This window comes from Psammomys obesus, unplaced genomic scaffold, assembly GCF_907164565.1.
Source record: "Psammomys obesus unplaced genomic scaffold, mPsaObe1.curated_primary_1811, whole genome shotgun sequence".
In the NCBI taxonomy this organism is placed as follows: Eukaryota; Metazoa; Chordata; class Mammalia; order Rodentia; family Muridae; genus Psammomys; species Psammomys obesus.
The window spans coordinates 35577275-35600009 of NW_026596046.1; the positions used below are offsets into that span (position 1 = coordinate 35577275).

A 22735-nucleotide genomic window follows, 5' to 3' on the forward strand; every position below is an offset into this window, starting at 1 on the left:
ACGGGTGGCCTACCTCACTTGCGTGGGTTCTAGGGATCTGAACTCCCACCCTCACACTTGCATGGCAGATGCTTCAACCACTGAGCCAGCTCCCAGTCTCACACTTTTAGCTTTGCATCCAAGGAGCCATTTGCTCTCTCATCCAGTTGTTGGCTCAGCCAGACAAGCAGCGCAGTGAAGAGCTAAGCTAAGGAAAAACTAAGGACTCAGGCGTTGAATCCAGTATTTCCACCAGCAGCATGAATTCCCTGAACCCTGACACAGACATCCCCACTCACAGACCTCCATCGCCTTGTCTGTAGAATGGGATACTAGTAGCATCTTCAGAAGACACTGGGATGTCACAAAGATTCGGTGGGACAGTTGAGGCTCCCAGCCAGCTCAAGCCTCAGAGGGAGGACGGTGGCTGGTGGGTCACACAGAGAAGCCAGGCAGATTCCCAGCCCTGAAGACAGTCCTGCAGGGGCCTCCCAGCAGAGTCTGTGGGAGCAGTCACAGGACGAGGCAATGGGACACTAGTTAGTGTTAGTTAGGCTAGAGGCACAAGTTAGTTTCTAGACTGTGACCTCCCCCAACTCCTGCCTGATAAACTAACAAATCGTAAGGAAATACAAATGATGATGATGATGATGATGATGAAGAAGAAGGAGAAGGAAGAGGAGGAGGAGGAGCAGGAGGAGGAGGAGGAGGAGGAGGAGGAGAAGAAGAAAGCTTCCATAGGGTTTCATTTCTCCAGGCTAGCCTTAAACTCATAACATAGCTGAGGATGACCTTGAGTTTCTGATCCCGAGTTGTGGGATGACACGTGTTCCCCACTAATCCCATTATCATGTGGTGCTGAGGATCCAAACCCTAGGCTTCGTGCATGCTTCGCAACGAGCTGAACATCATCCCCAGACAGAGGACTCTCAGCGCATAGAGACCCCCACGGGCAGGCGGGAGAGTGTGAGGAAGCACACATGCCCTCCACACGGGCTCACGGGCTGCACAGCCACACCCTTGCCTCTCGCACCTACGCTGACGCACCTGCATAGCACAGCACTTGGCACACTGGTGTAATCGCCGGGAAGGCTGAGTCAGGTTGAAAGCCAGCCTTGAACCTCCAGGAGGCACCAGTACCGAACACAGGCCCCCTGTTTGCCTTTCCTGGGTCAGGGTCAGCAGAGTCAAATGTCAACAGAAATTCGTAGCAAGATTTAGCCCCAAATACAGTCACTTACTCTTCTTTTCTTCCCTTTACCAAGTCATACCTGGACTCAAGGAAATCAGTTTTCCCAGTAGGGTCAACTTCCTGCTGCATTGTGATTTGACATCCTTCCTGCTTGCTCCTGCCAAGGCGCCTAAGCAGCCCTGAGAACCCACCCAGCCCCTCCCCAAGGGACCCTCTTCACGCTCTAGCATTTGGCACAAAACAGTTGGTTTTTTTTTGTTTGTTTGTTTGTTTGTTTTTTGTTTTTTTAGATAATGTATTATTACTGTCTGGGACTCACAAGAGATGGACTATGCGGAAGAGGCTGGTCTTGAACTCACAGAGAGATTACCTGCCTCTGCTGGGATTAAAGGCATATGCTACATCGCCCAGCACAGACGATACTGACACATACTCAGCCACTAGAATTCACAAATAAGAAGTTGAGGCTCAGATCTCTGCAGCTCCAAATCCTGTAGTATTCCACTGTCCCTCCCAAGACACAGAAAGGTCCTTGTGTCCACATCTCCTCCACTCTAGTCCCGTGTGCCTCGTCCCTCTGTGCTGTGCAGCCTAGCCCTGGGCAGAGCTCGGAAGGGGAAATGAAAAGGGAGGAGGAGGCCCCACACCTGCTCAGCCCTCTGCACCCAGCCCGGGACTGCAGTGGTGTGCACGGTGGCGAGCCTCTGAGGAGGGAAGCCCCCTTACCTGGACTGCTCACCCTGCCTCAGAGAGCTGCTGTGCTCGCTGGAGTAAGCCAGACTTCTGAAGCAGCCCCTGCCGCTGGGCTGAGGCGGCCCCTGCCGCTGGGCAGTTCCGGTGCCACAGAGCGCAGGAGTCTGGTCGAGGCAGATGAGGTAACCGAGACTACAGTGGGGAAGTGGCTCTGTCTCACGGAACTCCGAACGGCAGGACCAGCACTCAGTCTGGAGATCTTGCTCAAGTGTCTGGCACGAGGCTGACTCAGCTACTGCCCGGCTAGGAGCAAGTCACCCCCAGCTCTGTGTGCTCACCCAAGCAGTGGGTACTACTAGACTATCGGCTTAGCCCAAGGTTGCCGGGAAGATGGAGGGAAGGAGCAGTCAAGGGCCAGGGCTGGGCTGGGAGGCTCCTAGCGCCACGCCAGCTCCCCTCCTGGCATCTCTCAAGTTTGGACAGAGCCTGGCTCCTGCTCATTACTGCCACAGGGAACAACTATCCCCATTTCTCAGCAGTGCCTGCAAGGCTCATTAAGAGAGACCCTGACCCCAAGGTTAGCCAATCTGTTGTCTGTGACTCCAACCATGCAGGTCCACACACCACTCCTCAGGGACTCAGGAAGACTCCTCAGAAGGAGAGAGGAAGGCTTGTAGGAAGGGTGGCACTGACTCTCTTCCTGCCTAACCTCCATCCATCCTGGCGCTTGGGAAGGCCCAGGAAAAGGCAATGGGTCGGTTGCCTTGTCTGGGTCCTTGACTGCCCTGGGCAGCCCCTTCCTATCGGTAGGATTATTCTTTCTGCCCTTCCCCCTACTTTACAAGTACGGAGCCCCTGCTCTGTCCCGGTGGTGTCCACTACGAGCGAGAATGGGGAGCAAATTCTCCGACCTGAGGTGAGAGCTTTACAGAACAGCTAAGAGAGGTGTGTGGGGCACATAGCCAGGGGGCTCCTTGGGCGAGCACATACCACCTCGCTTCCTCCTGGCTCTTTGGAGAAGCCCATCCAGCCTGGAAGAGACTCTACCCCAGTTCCTGCCCGACAGGATTGAGTTAAGCCCAGAGCTAGGGCCGGGCAGGCTCGCATGGGGTTACTACTTCAGTTCTGAAAGCCCAGCCTGCCTTGCACTCCAGGCTCTTGGGAAGCCCTCTGCAGGTCAGAAAAGAGAGTGCATCCTCTGACCTACGCTAGCAGAGGAGGTGCTGGGTCCAGAGAGCCTGGGCCTTGTCTGGGTCACAAAGCTCAGCAGAGGTGTCTTTGTTGTCCCCTCTGGCCCTCTTCCCTGGCACGTATGCCTAAAAGCAGAATCCCACGGCAGAGCACTGTGATGGAGCTTAAGCAGCCACGAAGCCTGCTTGGTGGTCCCAGCCTGCCCCATCCCCTAGGCTCCAAACCAAGACCATGTCTCATACTCCAAGCCCCAAGTGGAAGGTACATTTTCCTAGCCCAAGGGTAGGACGACATTGGTCATCTCTGCTTTAATCGCTGTGTGAGCTTAACCAGTGTCTGGATCTCAGTTCTCCCATCTGTAAAATAATAATAATAATAAATAATGACACACACTTCTTGGTGGCGTCCCAAAGAGTGGTCATCACAGTAACAAAAAGGCAGTGTGCAGACCAAGATGGCAGAGGGTACATCACATGCTCCTCACATTCTGAGACCCTGAGATAGCCCCTTGGAGCAGGCCCATTGTCTTGATGGAAAATAAGTGTGACTTCGGAGAGATCAAAGATGCTTCCACTCCCCACCAGCAGCAGGCCAGTGACAGGAAGATCCCTTTTCCTCTGTGTAGAAAAACCCCGGAAGTGAATGCTGCAGTGCCATGGGCCAGGCTCCCCGGGTAGGTCATGGAAGTGGACTCGGAGGAGCGCTGGGTACACACATGTGGGGCTGGTCAGCCTGGCTCCACATTCACATTGAAGTGAAGTGCCTGCATGCGCCTGCAACTTTGCCCGTGCTGCCCACACCTCACCTCAGGGGACCCCAGAACCCCCAGACCGCAGCAGTGCTTTCCCACAGTCGTTCCCACAATCCCAGGGCAGCCCAGATGCCATGTGAGATTTGTAAGGTAGCAGCCACCACAGACTCCTCGCCTTTCCCCAGAACAAAAGCAGTTGCATAAGAGGAGGAGGAAGGCTTAGGGGATTACGCAGGCTCTGCTGGCTCAGTCTTAGCTGTGGAAGGGTCAAAACCCCACTCTCCTCAGACCTTCAGTGGCGGGTGGGCACCGAGCCTTCGTCCACAGTGACCTCTCTGCCCCGAGCCGCCTGCACTAAGTCAGGGGCTCCCACACCGCCAGTCTCCGCTCAGAGCCCAGCCCTGGTGACCACTGCCGGGTCAAGATCATGGTCTCACTCCTGTCCTTCTTGGGTACCTCTGCCCCTTCCAGAACTGTGCTCCCTGCAGAGGTAGGTGAGAGGGGCAGGAGCTGAGGAAGCCACTGGCATATTGTATATTCCAGGCCTCTATCTAGTGCTCCCTTGCTGCCCTCGAGATAGAGGGACAACGCCATCCCCAGTGCTCTGTCTGGAATAGAGGAGGCCTGCCAGGCTCTGCAGGAGGAGATGTGGCCCCCTGGGCATTGGCTCCACTTTGAGCTCTTGGCTAGGAAGCTGGGTGCTGTACTCAGGCTGGGGGGGGTGCTCTAAATGAGCCAAAGCACTCCTCCTCCAACCCATCCCACCAGGCTCCCAGGGCTGCTGCTGGCCATTAGGACGGTAGGAAGGTACAGATACCCAGTGGAGGAGCAAGGAGCCTGTGCCCACAGCTGAAATATGTCCATCACACTACAACACACATGTGCACTGACGTACATGTACCAACATACTCATGCACTCACTCTCCACTGAGCCCACACAGGGTTAAGCTTAGCCACAACAAGATGCAAGGCTCTCTTGGAGGCAGGAAAGAGATGGAGGGAAGGGACCTGAGTTCTCAGGGCTGCTAGCCTTTGCTCCCTCACAGACACGTCATGAGTTTTCCAAAGCCCACCACAGTACGGTGGGCTCACCTCTCCATTACCCCATAAAGGCCCTAGCCAGACCACACAGAAAAACAAGCAGAAGTCCATCAGGAGATAGCTCTGGCTGGCCAGGAGTGTTGCTGGCTCACAGTGATGTTCTAGGCCTGGGGAGAAGGTTCAGAGAGCAGAAGTACTTAATGCACAGTCTGACCTGAGTTCCGAACCCACAGGAGAAGCCTCAGAAGGTGGACAGCGTCATACAGTAGACCACCACGTTAGTAATCCCAGCACAGCAGGAGATGGATGGCAAAGACCAGAGACTTAGCTTGGAAACCCACTAGGCCAGCTAAGCCTGGAGCATGAATTGCAGCAGTAGAAACAAGAAACCCTGTCTCCAACAGGTGGAAAGAGATAAAGGAAGTCATCCTCTCACCTCCATGTGGTACAGGCCTATGTGTGCACACCAACATCAGAGTGGTTTAAAGTTTAAAATCTGAAAAGTTGCTCTGCATTTGGGAGCTCAAAGGGAAGAATGAGAGCTAGTGGGAGTTCTGGACGGGACAGGAACATTCCCAGGCCTGCTCACTGGCCTGAAGTAGTTCAGGTTCCTGTTCCCTCTGGATCTGTTGGAGGATCCTGGCCACAGATCGCTCCAACTGTAGTCAGCTGAAGTGTGAACTTTGCTCCTCCGGGCATCCTAGGAAGTGTCAGAGCTGCAGGCTGAAGCCCCGCCCTAACTTACTAGACGGCATCTCCAACATTACAGAGCAGCTCAGCTGCAGAACACTCCAGACAGAGCCGGAGCCTCCCAGTGGCCCTCCCAGGGCAGTGCTTATGATGGGCCAGGAACTGTTCCTTCTGAGAGCCCAGACTTCCCAAGCTAGGCCTCCACAGTAGCCCAGGGAGGTGCAGCATTACCCTTCACTGTTCTCAGCCACTTGTCGGATGCTCTTAAAGCTCCATGGGAGCACAGCAAGGACTTGAACACAATGCTTTGGACCAGTCCGTGCCATCTCATGACTCATTCGACCAAAGAGACAATAGAGAAAAGGAGAAAGTCCAAGAAGCCAGTGGCTGCTCTGAGGAGTTACTCATTGGGTGCTTTAGATTTACTCCCCTTCTCTGTCTGCTCTGGAAGAGCAGGGTGGCTCAGACAACTGCCAAGTCTATCACATGATTCTATCAGGGGCAGAAACTCAGCCTAAGATGGCGACCAAGCATTCTAGAAGCCAAGTGAAAGAGAAAGACAGAAAGGATTTATGGCTTCTTCCCGCCTCCCCCAGATAAAAAGGAGGCAAATATTTGCCTGATGGGGTGGAGCCAATCACTGGGATAATCCTGCTTCTCTTTCTGTATGCACCAGGGAAGGCAACAAAATCAGTTAAACATTAGTGAGCTCCAACTGCAAGAGATGGAGATGGATGGATGGATGGATGGATGATAGATAGATAGATAGATAGATAGACAGACAGACAGATAGGTGGATGGGTGGGTGGATGGATGAATGGCAACATAATTAGTTAAACATTAGTGAGCCCCAGCTGCTAGAGCTAGCTAGATGATAGATAGACAGACAGATAGATAGATAGATAGTGAGCCCCAGCTGCTAGAGCAAGAGGGAGATAGATAGACAGATAGATAGAGATAGATAGATACATAGGTAGATATATAGATAGATAGATACATAGATAGGTAGATTTATAGATAGATACATAGATAGATAGAGACATAAGGAGGTTAGGAGACCACCAATAGTGAGCTCCAGCTGCAAGAGATGGATGAAGATAGATAAAGAGATAAACGAAGACCTGGTCACTGGGGCAGGAGTGACAGGGTGACAGGCCTTCACAGCAAGGGCCTTCGCAGCATGGCGTTTAATTAGTGCTAAGGGGAGAGCTAGCAAATGCATGGGTGCAAGTGCTTGAGGCCAAGCTGGTGGTGGTGGTGGTGGCTCTGGGTGGAGTCCGGGGACCAAGATGCCAGTGGACCAGGTTAGAACTGTTCTTCTTTGTGATTCTCTTTCGATGCCCCCACTTTCTAGCCCTCTGGTGATGTCGGTGTCAGCCATGAGGAATGGAGAGTGTGCCACGGCAGAGGCCGTCAGGGCTTCCATGGAGAGGCCCACAGAGGCTGTGCATGGCGTGTAGTTGCAGCAAACAGAAGGGCTTAGTACCCCACAGGGAGTCTCTGTGGAGTCTCCGACTTGACCCAGAAGGGACCTGAGCTGGCCCTGCAGCCCCTCGTGGCCAGCCTCGCCTCAGGGCACAGCAGGAAGCGGGGAAGAGCAGGTGTCAGACACAACTGGAAGAGACACATCTTAAGTGGCTGGGAAGGTGGCGGGGGCGGGGGGTGGGGGTGACGGGGTGGGGGGTGGGGAGATGGGGAGAATCCCTGTGAAGAAGGGAGAGCACAGTGGGTCAGTGCTACACAAGCCCCTGCCAGATGGCAGAGACGAAAGGGCTTGAGGGAAAAGGCTGGGAGGAGCCCAGAGCATCGCTCAGGCCGTAAGGGTAGAGACAAGAGGTATCAGTAGAGCTTGATGCCTGGATGGGAAGGGTGAGGAATGGAGACGTTGAAGGCAGAGGCTCAGGATGTGCCCAACAGGGGGAGCCTGGGGCTTGAGCCCTACTCACTCTTCTCATCCTTACTTCTTGGACCCAGGCCACTCCCACCCTCATCCTGCCTTCCAGGGGTGGGGCCCAGGAGCCCCTCTACTCATTTGCCACCTTTACAGTGTTCCTGCCTGCTTGTTTGGACCGCCCCGGAAGCTACTGGCTCTTCCTTCAATCCGAAGATTCAGGCTGGACAAATGCGGGTGTGTGTGTGTGTGTGTGTGTGTGTGTGTGTGTGTGTGTGTGTGTGTGTGTCACCAGCCCCACCTGTGTTCAGAGGTTCCTGAGATCTCTGTGAGGACAAGCCAGCAGCAGGCTGTCAGTCTTAGCTCTGAGATCAAGTTCTCTGTGGGTGGAGGCTGGGAGAGGAGGGGGATGACGGGGTAGGTGTTGTTTTGGCTTCTACTCAGCAGATAATTCAGCTAGTGTCTGAGGCCTGCCCTCCACTATGGCATTCCGCCACACATGGACTTCTGGAAAGAGGCGCCTGAGTAGTTTTAGTCCTGCTTGCCAACTTTTCAGTCCAGGAAAGGGGACCAGACTGTATAAGAGCCACGCAGTGAAAGCCAGCCGCGCATGCGCACTCCTGCCGCTCCGCTGGGGTCTGTCCACCTAAGCGTGGTGGTGGAGTCAGGAATGTCTCAGAGGGAACAGGCTGATCTTTGGGGTTCTGAGGCATTCTCTCCTGTCTTCCTCTCAATGGCCCTCAGGGGTACCCAGTGTCTCCACAGCTCTTTCCTCTTGAGCAGCACCCAAATGTTCCCCTCCGCTGAGTTCAGTCATCCGTGAGAGCCACGCCTACTCTACTTTCTCTCCCTGCTGTGTGTGTGTCTGTGTCTCTGTGTCTGTGTCTGTGTGAGTGTGTGTGTGTGTGTGTGTGTGTGTGTGTGTGTGTGTGTGTGTAGGTGGCCGTGAGCTCTGGGCTCATCATCATTCCTGGGAGCATGGCCTTTGACCAGCCCTCATTCAGTCTAGCTGGAAGGGAGGGGACCTTTCCTGGATTCTCCAATATTTCTGCTGAACCAACCTCCCAGGCTTCTTTCTTGGTAGCTTGAAAATGTCAGCTTGCTAGAGTGGGAGGTGGGGAGGAGTTGGGGTGCAGAATGCTGGAGCTGTAGAGTGGGAACGAGGGCATGTCAGAGTACGGAAGTTTGAGTGTGGGTTACGGGCATTTAGAATGTTTGGATAATCATAGATTACGAGAGAAATTATGCCCTGATGAGGGAGCAAATGTTCTAAAAGATACTTACATGGCTGGGAGTGGTGACACACTCCTTTAATCCCAGCACAGAGGCAGGTTGCACCTCTGTGAGTCTGAGGCCAGCCTGGTCTACATAGTGAGTTCTTAGCTGGCTAAGACAGTGGGAGACTGTCTCAAAGAAAGCAAAACAACAAACAAGCGAGACTTGTGTACCTCTTCCTGCAGTTCTCAAGTCGCCTTTTCTTCACTTGCTCACCGCTGAAGAACAGAACCAACAACTGAGAACTCTTCCAGGGGGGCTGGAGAGATGGCTCAGAGATGGTTGCTCTTCCAAAGTCCTGAGTTCAGTTCCCAGCACCCACATGGTGGCTCATAACCATGTATAACAAGATTCTGGCATGCAGGCAGAATACTGTATAAATAATAAATAAATAAATCTTAAAAAAAAAAAAAAAACTCTTCCAGGCCCAGAATAGGTGGGAATCTTACCCCTCACAATACCCCCTGGGAGGGCTTGTTCTTAGGGCTGGAGATAAGGCTCAGTTGGTGGAGCTCTGCTTCACACTCATGAAGCCCTAGACTCAAAACCCAGCATTGCAGAGCCTGAGTGTGGTGGTCCAGGCCTGTGACCCCTGCTCTCAGGAAGCGGAAGCAGGATGAGAAGTTCCAGATCTTTCTCCATCCACTACACAGTGAATTCATGGCCAACCTGGGCTACATAACACCCTGTCTGAAAACAGAAGGGGAGGGGTAGTCTTGCAGGCCGTAGTGGCCCATATCTGTAATCTCAGCTCTGTAATTTCAGCACTTGGGTGGCTGAGGCAGGAGAATCAATAGTTTAAGGCTATTTATTCCCTGCTAAGTAGTGGGTGCCAGGCCAGCCTAAACTAAGCAAGCTCCTGTCTCAAATCTCCACATCCCTAAAAAACAAAAGCAAATACAAAATGGGGGAATCTTTAAGATTTTGATTAAAAATCTTTGTATAAGGGAGAATGAAGCCAACCTCGGCCAGGTCATCTGGAGCTCTGGAAAAGTTCCATTAACCTGTCTTACCTTTGTTTTGTGCTTTTTTTTATTTATTTTTATTTATTTATTTTTTGAGACAGGGTTTCTCTGTGTAGTGCTGGCTGTCCTGGAGCTCACTGTGTATACCAGGCTGGCCATGAACTCATTGTTATTCTCCTGTCTCTGCCCCTGTCTCTCAAGTGCTGGCACTTAAGGTACGTGCCACACCAGGCCCGCCTGTGTCTTTCTGTAAATTCTAAGAGAGCCTAGGCATGTTGGGGTGGAAACTAGACCTCCATTCCCCATGGTTTGGCCAAATTGTTAGTAAATCCACTTTCTTTTACCAATTTCTGCTTCCCTGTATTTTGACACAGGGAAAGGGAGGTGGCAGGTTTTTGAACCTAAGCACCCAGTAGCTCCAGGACTAGAACCATAAGCAAAGATAACCAGAATTATGGATTAAAGAAAAGCAGGCCAGAGTGTCACCACTGGGTCCCACCTCCTAACAGCTTCGAAGAAAGAACTCACCTCACGGGGTACTCAGAAAGTCAGGTCAGACCCACACCTCCTGCTAAGAGATCTCTGTCCTCCAGACCCTGTGGAACAGCACAGGGGTCTCTGGGAAAGAAGTAATCCTGCTGGGGAACAGCGGACACCAGGGACAATGGCTGGTCCTGCTTCTGCCTGAGCCTTCCAGCAGCCCATCATACCCTGCCACAGGAGATAGATTCATGTGCCCTCCCACAAAATATTTCCACAGCTCCCGACACTGCCTTTTATGTCCCCTTGTCCTCCGAGGCGTCTGGGCACCATCTCCAAACTGGCCCGATGAAGTCAGCAGGAACAGGGGCTCTTACGCTGCCAACATAAATGTTTTAGCCCCAGAAATGAAGTCTAGCCTGAGGGGTTTCCTGGTCCACGTGGGCCAGGAGCTCAACTCTGGTCTCAAAGCCTGCCCCCCGCTCCCAAGACCTGCTTTGGATCAAGAATGGAACATCTTCATCTTGCTCATTTTAGCTTTTCTTGTTCTAGGCAGAGGGACACCAGTCTCTGCCCCTCATGGTTCCCAAGCTTACACTCCAAGTGCCCAGGCTGTCTGTCTGTCCCTCACAGTGGTCATCGGAATGGAGAGGCGCCCATCTAAGCCCTAGGCTGCCCTTATTTCCCTTCAGCCTCTTTCCCACGCTCTGTCCCAGGCCATGCAACTCCCCGTTAGCCCGTGCCTTGCCAGGAGACAGGGTGTCGCTGAGAAAGCAATTGAGATGACACAGTCTGGGGATAGGAATGAGACACCACAGATGCCTGAGTTGAAGGGCTCTGAGATCCCACCTGCGCAGCCCCTCAGAACCATGGGATGTGAGTTCCTGGAGGTGTGCAGGGACCTGTCCATGTGCGGACCTCCATCGCTTTCGTCACAGTTCTGACACCACCGCTAAGTGTTTTAATGTGTCGGGTCCTGTGCAAACACGTTATATCCAGGAAGTTGGCCAGTTCTCACAGTAACCCTACAGGGCAAATACTATTAATGTCTCAGTCTTTAAAAAAGAAAAGAAAAGACTAAGGCACTCGGGGGCACCCCTCCCCAAGTCCTGCAAGAACTGGGGTCTGAAACACGCTGGTCTGACAAGGAGGCCTTGGCCATCCTGGGCTGCTAAGGAAGCTCCTTCTCTATGGCTCCCCCAGGGTCCTGTGGGTGCAGTAGAGATGAGACCCTTATTCTCCCAAAAGTCCAAGAAACTGGTCCCTGAAGTGACTAAAACACACAAATGTACCTAACTGGGAAGCCACATGCTGTGGTGTCTCAGCCCTTCGAAGCCAGTTGGGGGCGGGAAACTGCAGGGTGCTGAAAGGCCCCATGGCTGCATAAACACAGCAGACGGCCAAGCCCCAGCCAGCCCTTCAGAGGAGACGCTCAGAGCGGTGCTTTCACACGAAAACAAATGCAGAAACGCAGGCGAGGAGTGCACAAGAGTTTGTTAAGTCAAGAATGAGGTTTCAGAGGACTGTCTCTTGCATATGGCAGGGGTGGGAGATGAGAGGGGCTGGGAGTCTGGCCTCTGCCACTTCCTCCTCTATACCCAGGGTGAGCTTGCACTCTGCCAAGCCCTGGGTACGAGGTAGAGTCCCCTGCGATTCCTAAAAAGCTCTCAGCAGCTGCTGGTGGGCAGGAATTCTCGTACTTTGGGAGGTGGATGGAGGCAGGATCATCGGGAGTTCAGGGCGAGTCTGGGCTACAGCAGACCCTATCTCCGGGAGAGAAAAGGGAGGGGGAAAGAGGAAGAGGAGGGGCGCTTTCCGTGGTACCGATACACAGACGCTGCTCACCTTCCACTATGTGGCTCGGCAGGCAGCAATGGTGGCGCCTGTACCCTACAACGCAGACACCTTACACCGGCCACGCAGCACAGGCAGTGCCCCGTGGTGCTCCAGCACCCGCGCCGTGGAAGCCGTGCGTCACCATGGCAGAGTCACTCCTAGCCATAGGCATCACACGCTTCTTGGAGCCACCCGGGCTCCACAATCCTTCCATCACACGTGGAACGCCACGCACACTAACTGTGCCCAGTTATTCTGTATTGTTCACGCTATCTCCCCAAGGAATTGTTCCCATAGTCTTCCCTACCCCCGGGAAAGGGGGAGGGGCAAGAGCTACAGCCGGCAGGCCTGTCCTGTACCCCCTGTGCCCTCGCCTGCAGCTCCTGTCCCGTTGGTCCCCACCATCGCCGCGTCCCGCCCCCGCGTGCGCCCTCACCTGCGCTGCGCAGCACCAGCCGCGCCGGTCCGTCCCGAGTCAGGGTTGCTTCTCTGGGAGGCGGCCCAGCACTTGGATGAGGGGCTGCGGCGGTGTTGTAGCTCTGGTCCCAAGGGTCCCTGGCGTCCTGCGGTACCAAAGCAAGACGAACGGGGAGCGGGAGCGGCTGTGGCCGGGTGGCCTTGGCACCCAGCAGTGGAGTCCCGCCCAGCCAGGACGGGGCTGGGCTTTCTGCCCTTGGTGGGACAAGGAGGCGGTGATAGATTATTAAGCTGCAGGCGGCAGAGGATAGGGCTCCTAGGCTGAGAGCGCGCTGCGAGGTTGAACTCTAAATCCCGAAGCTGCTCCAGCCCTTTCCTGGCCTCAGTTTCCCTCTTTATTTGTCTCTCTGTGTCTCTTTCTCTCTCTCTCTCTCCTTCCCTCTCCCTTCCCTACCCGCTGTCTCTGAGAGAGAGAGGGAGAGAACTCTGACTTTTGTGATTCTGCCTGACGGAGGAGGATGGAATGGTGGGGGAGGGCGAAGGTTCGGTATAATTTTGCAATTATCTACTTGTATCTACTGTGCTTTCATTTGCTCATCTGTTTACTTATCCACCTGTATTTTGAAGCAGGGTCTCAGGCCTCCCAGAAAGACCCGGAACTTGATGTGTACCCAAGTACAACTTGGACCTGCTGATCCTCTTGCCTCCACTTCCTTCCTTCTGGGGTTAAGAGCGTGAGGGAACACACCAGGTTTACCCAGTGCGGAGGATCCAGCCCAGAGCTTTGTGTATGCTAGTCAGACCCTCTCCGTGCAGGGCTCCTTCCTCAGCCCCGGGGCAGCTATTTTAGTGCCTTTAATCCTCAAAGCAACTCCAGAGGTATCAGGATGCCCATTTTAAAGTGGGAAAGCCGGGACACAGAAAGCTGAAGTGACTCACCCAATGCCACATGGATGTCAAGAGGCAGACCTGAGTCCTGCAGCCGTGAGATCTGACTGCAGAGCCTGAGTGCAGGCGTCTACACCTCTACACCGTAAGCAGCTTCCTGGCGTTCAGGACAACCAGCGATTTGGAGTCGCCCTTCCATTTTATAAACTAAGAAACAGAAGCACAGAGACTCTAGCTTCTTCTGATGACTGTCCTGCTAGCGGAACAGGACAATGACAGAGAATAGATGCTCCTCAGTGTCAGTGTCCCTCCTGCACTGTCCTTCCTCCTCTACCTCCTTCCTGACTCTTAAGATCTGGCTGGGGAAGAGGGACCTCCAGTCTCCTGTCTCTGACTTGTCTTCCCCTGATCTGTGGTCCCAAGCAGAGTCATCAGGGTTTGGAACGGTGTGGATGTAGCTCAGTGGTAGGTAATTTGCCTAGCAGGTTCATCTCTAGAGTCTCTGAGGCTTGAGCTGGCTGGGAGCCTCAACTGTCCTACCAAATCTTTGTGACATCCCAGTGTCTTCTGAAGATGCTACTAGTATCCCATTCTACAGACAAGGCGATGGAGGTCTGTGAGTGGGGATGTCTGTGTCAGGGTTCAGGGAATTCATGCTGCTGGTGGAGATACTGGATTCAACGCCTGAGTCCTTAGTTTTTCCTTAGCTTAGCTCTTCACTGCGCTGCTTGTCTGGCTGAGCCAACAACTGGATGAGAGGGCAAAGGCCCCTTGGATGCAAAGCTGAAAGTGTGAGACTGGGAGCTGGCTCAGTGGTTGAAGCATCTGCCATGCAAGTGTGAGGGAGGGAGTTCAGATCCCTAGAACCCACGCAAGTGAGGTAGGCCACCCGTAATTCCAGAGTCCAGAAGGTGACAACCGGGACAGGCTAGCCAGCCAGACTAGCTATACTCAGCTGAGCCCATCTCAGTGAATAAAATAGAGCGCAATTGGGGAAGATTCCCGATGCCAAACCTCATGCTTCAGCACACATGTGTAACACCTCCACGTGTCCCCACAGGTGACCAGACATACACCCACACCATACACACATTCACTTGAGGAAATTAGAAAGTAAACATACACAAACAAAACATACAAAATAACATTATACTCATGCGGCGAGCATGCAAAGACATGACTAGGCATGACCAATAGGGTGGGAAAGAAGGGATGGGACTGCAGGAGTGCCATGACCCTGGCTTTCTCTTCTGACTCTCTCTGCTCTGTGAGTGGGGCCAGCACACAGGGGGAGCCTCTCTGAAGCAGGCTGACACTGTGACAGTCCCTCAGGGCTTGAAATGGCCCATGGCTGGCCTCTGCCGTGCCCTCTCACTCTGGTCCGATGTGGCCTCTCTCTGGGCAGTCACTGCGTTTGTGATTTATGTGCCGCTCTCCCAGTCTTGGCCCAGGACTCTGGAGAGGTCTGAGTGAAGCATTAACACGGGATTCCTTGGAGGTTTGAGGCTGTAGTCATCACTCATTTATTCACTAATGCCTGTGCAGGGCCCTGGGGAGACAAAGGTGAAAGTTCATGGCCAACGGCCCCTACAAGTGCCCAGTGCAGAGGGGAATAGACTAGGACGTGGTGGGCATTGGCACAGGAGATGCCCAGCCTAGGGACAAAGAGGACTTCAGGGCTCAAGCACGTCTTCAGCTGAGTATTCACAATGACTCGGGTTCTCTGGACAGAGGCAAGGGCTGTGTTTCTGGGGAGGGGGCAGCAAGTAACTGACCTGGGGTGGGGTTGAGCATAATGGATTCTGGGAACCCTGAGGCAGAGGTTAAGTGGTTTATTTGGGAGGTGACCCAGGGGAAGGAAGGAAGCTGGCTCAGGGTGGTGACCAAGCAGAGTCCTGTTGGGGATCCGTGCTGTTGGGAATCTCTGGAGTGGGGAGCTTCACAGAACATGTGTCTGATACATCCCTTCACCCTCTACTGAGAGAAAGAAAGCGGAAACATTTGTCTACCAGTGCAGGCCTGCACGGATGGTATTGACCCTGGAACCTGGGTGCTGCAAAAGCTAGCGAAAGCCACGGGGCAAAGGCAGAGCTGGTCTCTCCATTGAGGAGCTGGAGGATAGGAGGTGGGTGGAGAAGGGTACAGCTGAGTCCACAGCAGCAGCTCCGGGTGAGGGGGCGCTGGCTTTCCAGGGGGGACCATGAAAAAGTCTGAGGGAGCCGGAGTGGAAGATGAGCGTGGACCTGGGAGGCCCCAACTGCTTCCCAGCATCTCCCCACTCTCTTCAGCGTCTCCTATCCTTCCTTCCTTCCCTTTTTTAAAAACAGAGTCTCACTGTGTGGCCCTGGCTGACTGGCCTGAAACTCGTTCTATAGAATGGGGCCGGGGCGGGGGGGGAGGGCAGGGGTAGTGGTGAAGTCAGAGATCTGCCTGTTACTGCCTCTCAGGTTCTGGGATTAAAGGCACGTCCCACAGCGTTCCGGCCAACCCTTTCTCCCTGGTTGGCCCACTGTCCCCACATCCTCCTGGGCGAGCAGAGCACCCACTCAGCGTCTACACATGGACTGGAGGAATGAGTTGAAGGTGGGAGAAGAGATGTCCAGGGTTGAGAACTGAGGGAGTGCAGCCAGCAAGGTGAGAGGAGGAAGAGCAACATCCTGTCACTGAGGCTTAGTAAGTGGTCTTGGTGGTGGTGGGGCTCTGACCCAGGAGCCAGGCCCAGCCCTGAGGCCCCAGGAGAGGTCAGGAGCCCTCCCTCAAACTGTGTCTGGCAGTGAACTTACTTCCTTTCCCTCCCAGCTCCAGTCAGCCCTCTGCCTCAGAGCCTAGAGCAGCTGGCCAAAGTAGCTGGCAGGCACCCAGCAAGACGTGCTGCTGGACAGGCTATGTCTGTCATTTCCAGTAACTCCTGAGTCTTTCCCTAGGCCTGCCATTCCCAGCCTTGGGGTACTTTGCTTTCAAAACAGGCATGTTTTCAGCATCCCCACCTCCCTTCCGGAGGTTCAGAAGCCCAGGATGGCGCCCATCTGCCCTGTAGTCCAGCAGAGGAGTCCAGCCTTTGTCCTACTGGGAGACCCTGCTAGAAGTCGCCTCTTCATGGTCTCGCTGCATTCTGGATGCCCACAGACTGTCAGTGTTCCCACCAATAGCCCAGGAATTCCTGCCCAGGCAGCTCTTCCCCAGGGCTCTGGTCTCCCCCCTTGCCTCGATGTAAGTGGACGGGAGACCCCCACATCCCAGGCACCAGAGCACCTCTTGCTTCCATTGCCACATTCTCTGGCAACACTAAAGGCGAGCAGAGTCCCTGGTAGAAGAGGGGGCAGCCCACAGACATCTGCTGACACAGCGGTTGGTGGTCTTGTGACCTCTGCAGGGTTCTGGTGGCCTGGGCTGGAGAGCCACTGAGGGCATAAACGCAAAATCATCATGAGGAACAACAAGCTGGCTGTGGCGGAGCACCCCTGTAATCCCAGCACTTGAGAGGTAGAGGCGGGAGGATCAGAGTTCAAGGCCAGCCTCAGCAACACAGTGAATTCAAGGGACGCTTGGGGTTCACTGAATTTTGTCTAACTAACTGACTAACCAACCAACTAACTAATTAACTAGCTAACTAGATAACTAACTTGGCCAGAGTGGTTTGTAGCAGGGCTTAGATTGGGAAAATGAGTGAAACTTCTGAGATTCACCTGGATATTTCCATTTGATAAAAGTTTAAGTACATAGTAAAGAAAAGTCGATGTTTTCAATCACTTCAGCAGGTTGCAAACCTAAATTCTATCCTTAGGGAAGCAGGGACACAAATCACGCTGTAGAGGGAGGAAGGTTTTCGTGTGTCAGTCTAGAAAGATTCTTAAAAAAAATCCTTGATGGATGTGGCAATGACACTTTTTTCTTTTTAATATTTATTTTCATTTTATGTGTATGAGTGTTTGTCTGTGTGTCTGTCTGTGCACTGCTTGTGTGCAGTGCCCACAGAAGCCAGAAGAGGGAGTAGGAGCCTCTGGAACTGGAGTCACGGACAGCTATAAGCACCATGTGGGTGCTGGAAATGGAGCCTGGGTCCTCTGGAAGAGCAGTCCCTGCTCTGGACCACTAAGCCACCTCCCCAGCCCTGGGGAGGCAGAGGCGGGAGAACCGGAAGTTGGAGCTCAGCTGATGGGCTCTGGCCTCTGCAGGTGAACGCATGGATGTACCAGTTACTTTCTGTTGCGATAATAACACAGCACAACCATGACTCTTTATGGAAGAAAGAATTTAATTTTGCTTCCAGTTCCGGAGGGGTAAGAGTCCAGCGTGGTAGGGAGATGTGGGAGTGAGCAGCAGACACAGCACAACACATATGTACTACATCTGTACACACACACACACACACACACACACACACACACACACCGTCCACATCACACATATGCACCAAACACATCCACACACCACACACACACACTTAAAAAATAAAAACAAAAATAATTTATTGTTGGATGTGGTGGTTCATGCTTGTGACCGCAACACTGAGGAGGCAGAGACAGGAGAATCAGTAGCTCAAGGCCAGTCTTGGCTGCATAAGAGACTATGGATAACAATAATAATGAAAAAAAAACAATAATTTTTATCATCAATATATTTTATTATTATATATTAGATGATAAATAGATTTATTTTAAAATAAACAATACTTTACTGTTATATATTATTATTATTATTATTATTATTATTATTATTATTATTATTATTATCTATACTCAAGAGGCCACTGCAGGAGGATTGCTTTAGTTTGAAGCCAGCCAGGGTTACATAGTGAGTTCTAGTCTAGTCTGGACTATACAGTAAGATCCTGTCTCAGGAAAAAAAACCCAAGTGACTCTTCTTTTAAGCCACCCACGCCCATGCTCTCAGGTGTGTCTTTTCCCAGATAAGTCTTCAGGCATAAACTTTCTTCCCGAAAGTTTATCTTTCTAGGCCAGGGATGGTGGTGGTTGCACACTCCTTTAATCCCAGCACTCAGGAGGCGGAGGCAGGGAGATCTCTGAGTCTGAGGCCAGCCTGGTCTACAGAGCCAGTTCCAGGACAGCCAGGGCTACACAGAGAAAGCCTGTCCCCAAAACCAAAACAAACAAAGATTTTATCTTTCTTTTAACTCACAAACGTAGAATCTGTGCTAAGTGCCGGCAAGATGGCTCAGCAGGTAAGGCACCTGCCCTGCACACCTGGGAACCCCAATCCCCACGTGCAAAGGTGGAGCACAGAACTGACTTCACGCTGACAGCTTAACGTGCCCATCCCTCCACAATCAATAAATAACAATAAATGCTAAAATGTCTTTTAATAATTTCCAGCTCTCTGCTTCATTAAACAAACAAACCAAAACCCCAAGGGTTGGAGAGCATTTGCCTACCACGCCCGAAGTTCCGGGTTCGAGCCCAGGATCCCAGGCTTGGTGCTTGCACACCTGCAATTCCAGTTCTTGGGAGGCAGAAGAAGGAGGATCCAGAAATCCAACATCCTCCTCCGCTGCACAGGCCAGCCTGAGACACAAGACACCCCTCAAGATAAAAACTAGGCAAGAAGCCAACACCTGCAATTTCCCTCAGCAATCTTCGCCCTAATGTGCTTTGGAGAGTGTTAGGCCCTTTTCCTTCTAATTTCCTCTGCAGAAAGATGTGCATCTATGCTAGCAACCTCCAAAACTGTACTGTGATTTTTAAAAAATTGATTGCTTTTATTTTAATATTTTGCTTAAGAGAGAATCTTGTTATATACTTCAAGCTCGTGTTGTAGCCCAAGCTAACCTTGAACTCTTAAAAAACTTTTTTGCTTATTTGTTCAGCATTCTGCCTGCAGGCCAGAAGAGGGTATCAGATCTCTTTGTAGATGGTTGTGAGCCCATGTGGTTACTGGGGATTGAACTCAGGACCTTTGGAAGAATAGCCAGTGCTCTTAACCTCTGGGCCATCTCTCCAGCCCTGACCTTGACCTCTTAATCCTTCCATCTCAGCCTTCCAAATGCTGGGGTAAAAGAGATATGCTACGAAGCCTCTCTCTTTGTCTGCTTTTGGGTGGGATCATGAGTTTGACTGTACATAATCATATCATATTGACCATTTTAAAAATGGTCCTACGAGACCATTTTTCCTATCCTAGGAGAGCGGCTGGAGAGACTGCTCAGATGCCAAGAACACTTGTAGCTTTTGCAGAGGACCCAAATTTGGTTCCCATCACCTGTGTGGGTCTGGTGGTTCACAACTGCCTTAATTCCAGATGAGAATGATCCAACACCCTTCGTGAAAGTTTTTGTTATGTCAAAACGGCAAATAAGAGGAAAGATACACTTCACTTGCTATAAGCCTGCACAACGCACACAGTATATCAAGATGCTGCATGATATTTAATAATCTGTATAATTTTATGTTTCTAGGAAAAGAGAATTCCGAGTGGCTGATCTGTGTCTGTCTCAGTCCACTGTGGATCTTATCCTTAAAAGAAAAGATGTTCTCAAACTTAATTAAGCCTGTGCTTGCTAGGCAAGCTGTCAATCACTGACCTAAGTCCCCAGCCCTAAAGCTTTGTTTTTATTTTTATTTATGTGTATGTGTGTGTCTGTATGAGGGTACGTGTACTCAAGGAGGCCATGGGAGACCATCACTTCCTCCTTTATCACTTGGCCTTATTCCCTTAATACTGTGTCTCTCACTGTATTTGGAAGTAGGCTGGCAGCCAGTAAGTTAGAGTGATCCTCCTGTCTCCACATCCCACAGAGCTGGGGTTGCAGATGCATGTGACATGGGTCCTGGAGATTTGAACTCAGGTCTTCAGACTCAGGTCCTCAGGCTTAGGACCTCTTACCCAGCAGGCGCCCTTACACTGAGTCATGTAGTTGCCGGTATTATTTGTCATTTCTTCATACTTCCGTTTGTCTTTAGACTATGCCCCGCTTAGGAAATTATTAACTCCAGGAAAAATAAAAAGTTCTTCAAGAAAGAGAATGTAATCACCAGCCGCCTTAAGATGTAGCTGGGAACAGTTCTTACAACATCGTAAAACTGTGAACACAGAACAGTTAACTGTAACCCAGGCAGGGAGGGCAGGGTAGGCGGCAGGACCCTGCAGACAAAGCCTGGCGGGAAAGAGCAGGTGCCTGGAGGGCATGGCGCTGAGGGCAGAGGGCTGCACCCTCCTCAGAGACACTGCCCAGCTGCTCTCATTTCTCTGGCCAAGACGGATGCCCATTTCCTAATCTACTTAATAATGGGCAAATAATCTGGCGTCTGCCTAGCTCAGCCCATGGCCTTGGAACAAATGGACCCAATTAAAGGCCATCATAGGAGAACTCAGGGGAAGAGGAAAAAGCCATTGATCAAATCAACTCCCAGCTGCCCCTGGACTGGTTTGTGAGTGGAATCCTTCCCCTCACTGTGCCTAGACTTCTCCCAAACCAGGAGGCCTTCTTAACATTTGGGCCCCGTTCTCCCCTTCCAGTCATAAGCTGTAGGGTGCCTCATGAGACTTCATCAAGATCTTGGGTTCAAGCTGGGCCTATGGTACAGGTCTGTAATCTCCACACTGGAAAGGTGGGGGTAGGACAATCAGAAGTTCAAGGTCATCCTAAGCCATTGGGGGCCGGTCAGGGCCGCATGAGACCCTGTCTCAGACAAACCTACTGCTCCTCAGCTGAGGATGGCTCAGTGGGCAGAGCGCTTGTCCAACATGCACGAAGCCCTTGGTTCCGTTCCCAGCACAGCATAAAGCATGGGAAGCACATGCTTACAGTCCCAGTATGAGAGAAGTAGAGGCAGAGCATCCAAATATGAACATTATCCTTGGCTACATGGCAAGTTTGAGGCCAGTCTGGGATACACGAGATCTTGTCAGAAAAGAAAAGAAAGCTGCAGCACCACTACCACCTCCATTTAGCTCAGACTGACCTCACACCCTACTGTGCAGCTAAGGATGGCCTGGAACTTCGGATCCATCTTCCTGCCTCCCCTCCCCGGTGCTGGGATCACAGGTGTGTGCTACCATGGTTGGTTTCTTTGGTTTTTAGTCTACTTTTAAAGAGGGCATTAGTGTGCAGTGAGCACCTGCAGGTGCAAGCTAACCTGCAGGCTGTGTGATGGTCGGTCTTGCCAACTTGACGGAATCCCTTAAGAGACCCATCTCTGGACTTGTCTTTGGGAGCATTTCCAGAGACCAGTAACCGAGGCAGGAGGATCCCATGTTGAAGGTGAGTGGCACTGTCTCATGGACGGGGCTCTCAAACCGAAAAGGAGGACGGGAGCTGAGCGCCAGCATTCATCTCTGCTGCGTTGCTGCAGACATGAGGCGACCAGCTGCTTCATCCCGCCACCATCCTTCTCTACTACGATGGACGTATCCCCTAAAACTAACCAAAGTATATCCTTTCCCCTTACATTGCCTGGGTGAGGTATTTTGTCACAATGGAAAATAACCAACGTATCCAATACATCTCAATCATCCCTCCTCGAAAACTGTGTATTCATTCACTCATTCATTCATTCATTCAGCAAATAATTGTGTGTCACCCACAAACCAGGCACCACTCTGGACACAGAGAGGACGCAGTTCTCTGGAAACTATTCCAGCAGGAGGTGACAGATGGCAAAGATGAACTATGGAGGGAGTACAGTTTTGCCTCTTTGTTTGATGAGGAAATGAAGATGCCTAAGGTACTTGATTAATGAGGCGCATAAACATCACCAATGCAAAAGAAAAAAAGAAAAAGAAAAAAGAAAAGAAATGGATGTTAAGAGCTGGGGCTCGAACTCAAGGCTATGTAGGGTGGGACTGGAGGGGTTTCCTTCTGTCTTTGGGTCAGTAGAAGCTTGGGTATGAGCAATGAGCAGGCCAGGAGGGAGACCAAGAAGGGCCCGGAGCTCTAGCCAAGGCTTCCCCCTCACCTTTTCCACCCCACAGACCAACACTTCAGCCCCACGTCCACATCAGTCAGATGCTTGAGGCATCCAGACAACCGAGGCCAGCATCACAGGCTGCTGAGACATCCGTGCTGGCCTCACTGCCGAGAGGATAGAGTGCAGCCTTGGGGCCACTCTGAGAAGACAGGACAGAAGGGCAGGGTCTCTGCGCGGGTACTGTACGAGAATGAGAAGAGAGTACCCACACTGGAGATCGGTCGCCAGGGCGGCACTTCTATGGCTGTGACCTGAAAGCAGACACGCTGTGTCCCTAAGACTGGACACTGAATAGGACTTTCCCACAGGCACATGAGTGTCAGGGACAGAATGGCCGCCATCCCTGGCTGGGAAGCTAGCAGAGGTAGAATTAGCCACAGTCGCCTCGTTGGCAAGTCACAATAAACGTATTGTGCCCCCTGTTTCAATCCACTTGTGTCCTTCTTCCGCCCTTACTCTTATCCGCACGGGTCTCAGGTAGGTACCCTTACCCAGCAACAGCCTGGCAGGTTGTCCAGATGG

The 22735-nt window shown here is 52.1% G+C and overlaps 1 protein-coding gene across 2 annotated transcripts in view; it reads right to left on the reverse strand.

Annotated features, from left to right (window-relative positions):
* Positions 1-12579, reverse strand: part of P2ry6 (pyrimidinergic receptor P2Y6) — a 36645-nt gene extending 24066 nt beyond the window's left edge. The window contains exon 1 of one of the 2 annotated variants that reach the window (XM_055623384.1): positions 12421-12579. The gene's annotated coding sequence lies outside the window, so the exon portion shown is untranslated. Of the gene's footprint in view, positions 1-1897; positions 1979-12420 lie in introns of those variants that run through there. The other variant, XM_055623383.1, reaches the window with a different exon arrangement.
* Between the last annotated feature and the right edge of the window lie 10156 nt (positions 12580-22735).